The 6,384-nt window shown below is 45.0% G+C and overlaps 1 non-coding gene across 1 annotated transcript; it reads right to left on the bottom strand.

The window, feature by feature from the left end:
* Positions 1–1,052: 1,052 nt before the first annotated feature.
* LOC120657758 lies at positions 1,053–1,159 on the bottom strand. Its single transcript, XR_005668297.1, has one exon. It is a non-coding gene; the product is annotated as a small nucleolar RNA R71 (small nucleolar RNA).
* Between the last annotated feature and the right edge of the window lie 5,225 nt (positions 1,160–6,384).

The raw sequence follows: 6,384 nt of genomic DNA, 5'->3' as shown, positions 1-6,384 counted from the left end.
AGGCCGGGCCGGTGTTTGGCGAGACATGGGCCAGGCTGAGGTGAGGTGGAGAGGGCCCGTGGCATGGGGTGTACGCAGCGGGTTGGGCCGGATTATGGGTTTGGGCTGGGTTGAGGGTCTTGGGTTGGGTTTCTATTCTCCTTTTCCTTCTCTTTTCTATTCCTTTTTCCTTTCCTCTCAACTCAAAACAATTTGAATTCAAACTCCTCTACAAACAAACAAAACAAAACCATGCACCAGCATGAATGCAACAACAAAATTTAAACCTATGATAAATTTTAATTACTTGAGGATCAAAAATTTGGGTTAAATGCCAGACTAACACAGAAAATCCTTAGAAAATTAAATAAAGCCAATTAAATTTATTGATAAATGCTGAAATTTAAATTAGGGTGTTACACGCCGTTGTCGGGGATGGCACTAGGTGTAAAGTATATTTACTAAAGTACATAAACATGGCAATATAAGTAAGAGGTAGCTACTGCTTATACAGGCTAATGTGTTTATCTTTTTGTTTTTCTCCTGATTGGATGAAAATAGGGTAGTGTATGTCTGGTTTCTCTTTGCCGACAAATTTCATTGAAAGTCCCGAGAAGCTAGTGAGAAGGGTCCGATCTCGCGTCATTCCTCCTCCGATCTCGCAGTCGACAAGTGAACCAGCTTCCCAAGCAGCATCAACTGAACTCATGGCTGAGAAGACTCTCTGTGACTTCTCCGTCCCCTCAGCAGCCAATGTTGCAACTGGACCCAACGTTGATGTTGGGGACATGAACTTTGAGCTGAAGTCCAGCCTCATAAACATAGTGCAGGCTAGCCCATTCTATGGCAAGCCGAATGAGGACGCCAACGCCCATCTCCAAAACTTTCTGGAGCTTTGCAAGACCGTAACCATACGGGGCGTTACGGCTGACGCCATCAGGCTCCGCCTGTTTCCTTTCTCCCTCCTGGGGAAGGCGAAACAGTGGTTTTATCAGAACAAGGAAGCCGTCAGCACATGGGACAAGTGTTCCACGGCGTTCCTCGCTAAATTCTTCCAGTTGGGCAAAACCAATGCCCTACGTGGACGAATTTCAAGTTTTCAGCAGACAGGGATGGAATCCATCCCAGAAGCTTGGGAAAGGCTGCAAGAGTACATACTCGCCTGTCCTCATCATGGGATGGATGAGTGGCTCGTGCTACAAAGTTTCTACAATGGGCTAACGACTACATCCATAGCCCATCTTGATGCTGCTGCTGCTGGAGAAGCCTATCTTGATCTCACGATTGGCAAGGCTACGACCTTAATTGAAAAGATGGTCTCCAACCACGGCTGGAACTAGGAACGTTCCCAGCCTAGAACCAAGGGCGGAATGCATACCATCAAGGAGACGGACATGCTCACCACCAAACTGGACATCCTATTGAAGAAGATCGATGAAGGGAACCGCCTCCAGATGCCGGTTCCCGTATATGCCATGAACTCGTACTTATAGTACGTACGAGGTTTGTGGTGAAGGTGGACATTCAGGGAATGACTGCCCCGAGACCCGTGAAGATGCAGCGTACATCAACAACAACACCGGGTTCCATCCACAAGGAGGCCAGGGGTGGGGTCAATCACGCCCACCATTCCAAGGAGGAGGTAATAGTTTTAACTCAAATTTCAATTCGAATTTTAATTCGAACCAACCCTCCTTGAGAGACTTAGTCTTTGGCCAAGCTAAAATAAATGAGTCTCTAAACAGAAAGCTTGCTGCCAACGATAAAATTTTGGAAAGTATTCATGCAAAAGTTGAAACTCTTTCTTCTGCTCATAAAAATCAATTAAGTTTCAACAAAATGATAGAAACACAGCTGGCTCAGTTACACGCTGCTGCTCCTGTCTCTAAAGACGGGAAGATTCCGGGGCAACCCGAATCTTCCGTCGAAACTGCAAATATGGTGTCTACCGGGTGGGGCAACCTTCCTCGGTAGACTTCTCGGACTAATCATGCAGGAAGAACCACGCATCCAAGGATGAATGCATGGGGCGGACTGACAGCAAAACTTCATGGAGATCCAGGGGTGCCCATGATCAGCTGTTCCATCTTCGATCAAACCTACACACGGGCCCTCTGCGACCTTGGGTCAAGCATAAACATCATGCCCAAGGTAATCTTTGAACAATTATAGTATCCTGCTCTTTCCCAGACCCGTATGCTCGTACAGCTTGCAGATTCCACAATTCGACATCCCGAAGGGATAGTCGAAAACATCTACGTACGAGTACAGAATTTCTTCGTCCTAGCCGACTTTGTCTTCCTCAACATGGATGGAGACTTGGGACTCGACCTCATCCTCGGACTTCTGAACAGCGTGAAAGCTAGGATCGATGTCGGATCTGGAGAAGTCCAGTTCCGCATCAGGGTCGACGAGATAGTCTTTAAATTCCTCCACAGGAAAGAGTAGAGGTTCGTGATCTAGCAGGCCTATGACAGAAGTCCACTCTGGGGTGCATCTGAACCCCAGTCAGATCCTACGACAACACGATCCAGAAGAAGACGATCAAAGAAGGTGTGGCGTAAGGTCGCAAGCTCGTCCTCGTCCAATTCTCCAGGACGAGCTGAGCAGTGGTAATCATAGCAGGAGAAAGGTCCCGCTCATCAGACTCTAAACGGCGAGCCCTTGCCGAAGGTAAATCGGTACGTATATCATAATCACCCTCCATCATTTTTTTCTTTTCTTGACTTTTTTTCGATTTTTCCCACTGCATGTTTGAATTTTCTAAAACACCCATGCATGCTAGAAACTTTTCTAGCAGTTTTTCTTTCTTTTACAAAAATCCAAAAATATTTTCGAGCATGAAAATCCTTTGAAAAATAAATTTAAGTATCTTTCGAAGCAAAGTTTGGCTGGGCACCAAAGTTTTCAAAACATATGGCCATTAGAGAGCCCGTGGGCCCTGGCTGTCAGCCAGTGGGCCCACAGGGGGGCCGGCCGAACCCTAGGGTCGGCCGACCCCACCTGGCAACGGCTCTCTGCCAACTTTTTCCAACGGCTAGTGAACATTGTGTGAAGCTCCTAGCTGTTGTGCTCGGGCATTCTCCCTTTAAATAGAGTCCGAGGGGTGGGTGTTGAGCTCTCACACTCAACTCTCATTCAGTCACTCCCTCTCAAACTCTCTCAAACTTTTCTCTCGGGTTTTCATTGGATTTTTGCTCAAGATTTGAATTCAAGAGACCTCTCTCTCTCTCATTTCTTTATTGCAAGAAAGAAGGAGAAACTTACAGGTAAGATCATTCAATTCGGTTTCACTAACGTAACCCGTTTCGAGTTGCACTTGTGTTTGTTCCATCATGAAAGGCTTAGGGCGGAAGGTTTCCGGCGCATTCAAGAAGATGATGGGTGGAAGTTCATCCCGTTCTCGGGGTGGCTCGAGCTCGTACACACCCAAACCTATGCCTACACCAAGCACGATGGACTATGAAGAAGAAGAACAACACGAAGAGATGCAAGCCAAACCGCAAGCCGGAGTCATAGAGATTGATGCAGAAGATGAACCGTACCTTGACTTGCGGGATGATCGTGAACGACAAGGCTATGCCATCCTCAAGAACAGAAGCTTCGTCCACACCCAAGCCTTCGATCCGGACCTCCTCATCAAAACAGGTATGTACGAAGACTTCTCTAATATTTGGCATGAAATTGGATGGGATAACTTTGTTCCCGTTGAGGAGTATGGTTCTCGACTCCTCACCATCCAATTTCTTTGCACTCTTCGGGAGGTGGAAAATGGGGTCTATTTTCAACTTTTCGGGAAATAATATTTGCTTTCTTGGAAAACTTTTACCGGCCACGTCGATTTTGACAAACGCTGGCCTATTTCTTTGGACCAAGCTTGCCGAGGTTTTAATCGTCATGAGTTTTGGGGCCGGATTTCGGGTCAAGTTGTCCATGGCAAGTTTGCACCTCGGTGCAGCAATATTCATAATCCAACTATTTAGTTGATGCACAAGTGGTTGGCCATCACTCTCTTTCCAAGAGATGATGTCCGGCCCGTGTGCAACGATGAGTTGCTCATTTTATATGCCATGGTCAACAATATCAAAATCTCCCCCGCGCAAGCTTTTGTTAAGCAATGGCTTTCGAATTTCAAGATGACGGGTCCTATTGAGTGCACTTCTTTGATTACCCGCATCGCTACACGTATCGGTGCCTTAGAAGGGAATTCTATTCCTTTCATTGAGGGCGATCGTGCGTATATCGATGAGGACTATTTGATCCAAGGTCACACACTTAAGAAAGGCCCGAATGACTCTTTGATTTTCTTTTACATGGGCTATACGAATGAGATTCCGCTGCCCAATGCGGAGTTCCATTTGTATAATTGCCATTCGCTAACCATCCCTCTCGTTCCACGAGAAGGGGGTCATAGGCATAGATCTTCTGGTTTGCCTGGCAGGATGACAAGAAGCAGGACCAGAAGAGAGGCAGAGCCAACACCACCGCCTCAGCAGCCACATCACTCACATCACCATGAGGCTAGTGGTTCGTCATGGCACAGTGCCAGCACTGAGGAGTGGACACGGCAGGCACCAGGCCGCCGGTCCACTAGTTCCAGCTCCGGTGGAGCCCCGAACCTCATCAGACGGACGTCTTCGTCCCGAGGTTTCTTTGCCATCACCCAGTAGCTAGGTGAGCTGCGGGTGCAGGGCGACAACATACAAGAGACGTTGAACCAATACATCGACAACACTCAAGCATGGCAGTGTCACACTGGTGAAAGACTCCACGACATGGAGCAGTTGCAGTTGCAGCGACAGGAGGAGTGGAGGGCATACTGCCGCTGGACGGGTTTCAACCCCGATCAGCCGTAGTAAGCCTGAAGCTAGCTTGGGCGAGGACCCCCACGAGAGGTAACTTGTATCATTTCTATTTACCGCTTTCATAACCTTGCATGAAACCCATAAAAATTTGCAAAACTTAGAAAATACCAAAAATATTTTAATATGTGTAGTAAGCATGGTGTAAGTTTTCCTTGTTGAGATGATGAATAGTTGCTCTACTAATTTCCTTCATATGCTTAGTTACAACTTTATGCTCTACCTAATTTTGGGTTTGGTGGCTTAAAATGTTCATACCTTAAACTTGAAACTTGTGGGTAGCAGAAAGCATGATCCAAATCTAAGTTGTTGTGAGCTATGATATAGTTAAATAGAGTTGCTATGATCTTCTCCTAAGTGATACTTGACATCTGGAGTATTTAATTTTTGAAAACACAAAACTATAATAAAGTTCCTCGATAATATGAAATTGCTATCCAAAGCCATATGTTGATTTCATTGCAAAACCTTCCACATATGCAGCTTGCTATCTCATTGAGTTTTGTCAAATTGTTGTGACCCTTAGTGAGATTCATTTCATACTCCCATGATCAAGATCACGTACACATTTCCACCACATGCTATGCTTCTACACTAGAAGAAAGCAAAAATTCCATCCATCCACAAAATAAAACTCCATGTTCATGTATGACACTACTCTCTCTCAAAAATATGCCAAGGATATGGGGCTATGCAAAAAAAAATATATATAAAAAGATGCATACCCAAAGAAGGTATGCCACATGCTTTGGCATGTCAAAAAAAAAGAGAATAAAAGATGCATACCCAAAGAAGGTATGCCACTTGCTTAGCCATGTCAAAAAAAAAGAAAAAAGAAAAGAAAAAGATAGCCCCTTATCCAAAAAGAAAGAAAAAGAGAGAGATGGTGCATACAAAGGAGTTCATACACCATCCACCAAAAATATCCACACACTTGCACATCTTGATCAAGGTTGATGACTTGTTTCTCCTTTGGATCCGGTCTTTGACTTAGCAAAATATGAGAAGCAGGTATGTCTTCAAATCCTCCATACCTACAGCTCCACAAAAAAATAGCCATTAGAGATAGGTTGAGGAAGAAAGGCACAGTACAAAGCCTTGGTGAGGAATTATACACATTGAGCGATCCGAGAGATCATCCAAGGAACTTTATAAATTTCTTTTGAAAAACTTTACAAAACCTCCGGATTGACGATTGAGCTAAAAGAGAGAAAAAAATATGAGCACTCTATGATACCGTTCTGACTCTCAACCGCCAAAGATGAGGTGAAGCTATAAGCACCACAAGAATAAGGTAAGAGGTAAGAAGAAAAGGCCAACTTATTCAAAATAAAGGTAAGAGGCATTTGGTTGTGCCTAAGTATGAGTTGGAAATTCAACATTGTAGCAACTCCTGATCAACGACGAGCGCCTTGTTTTACTCAGGGACAAGCAAAAGGCTAGCTTGGGGGTGTTTTTGACGGTCGTTAAGTGCGAAATATGACGGTCAACTATACTCAATAAAGAAGGAAAACTATACCTCTTACTCGCATAGTTGTATCAC

Source organism: Panicum virgatum, chromosome 1N (assembly GCF_016808335.1).
Source record: "Panicum virgatum strain AP13 chromosome 1N, P.virgatum_v5, whole genome shotgun sequence".
Classification (NCBI taxonomy): Eukaryota; Viridiplantae; Streptophyta; class Magnoliopsida; order Poales; family Poaceae; genus Panicum; species Panicum virgatum.
This window is presented reverse-complemented; position numbering and strand designations above follow the sequence as displayed.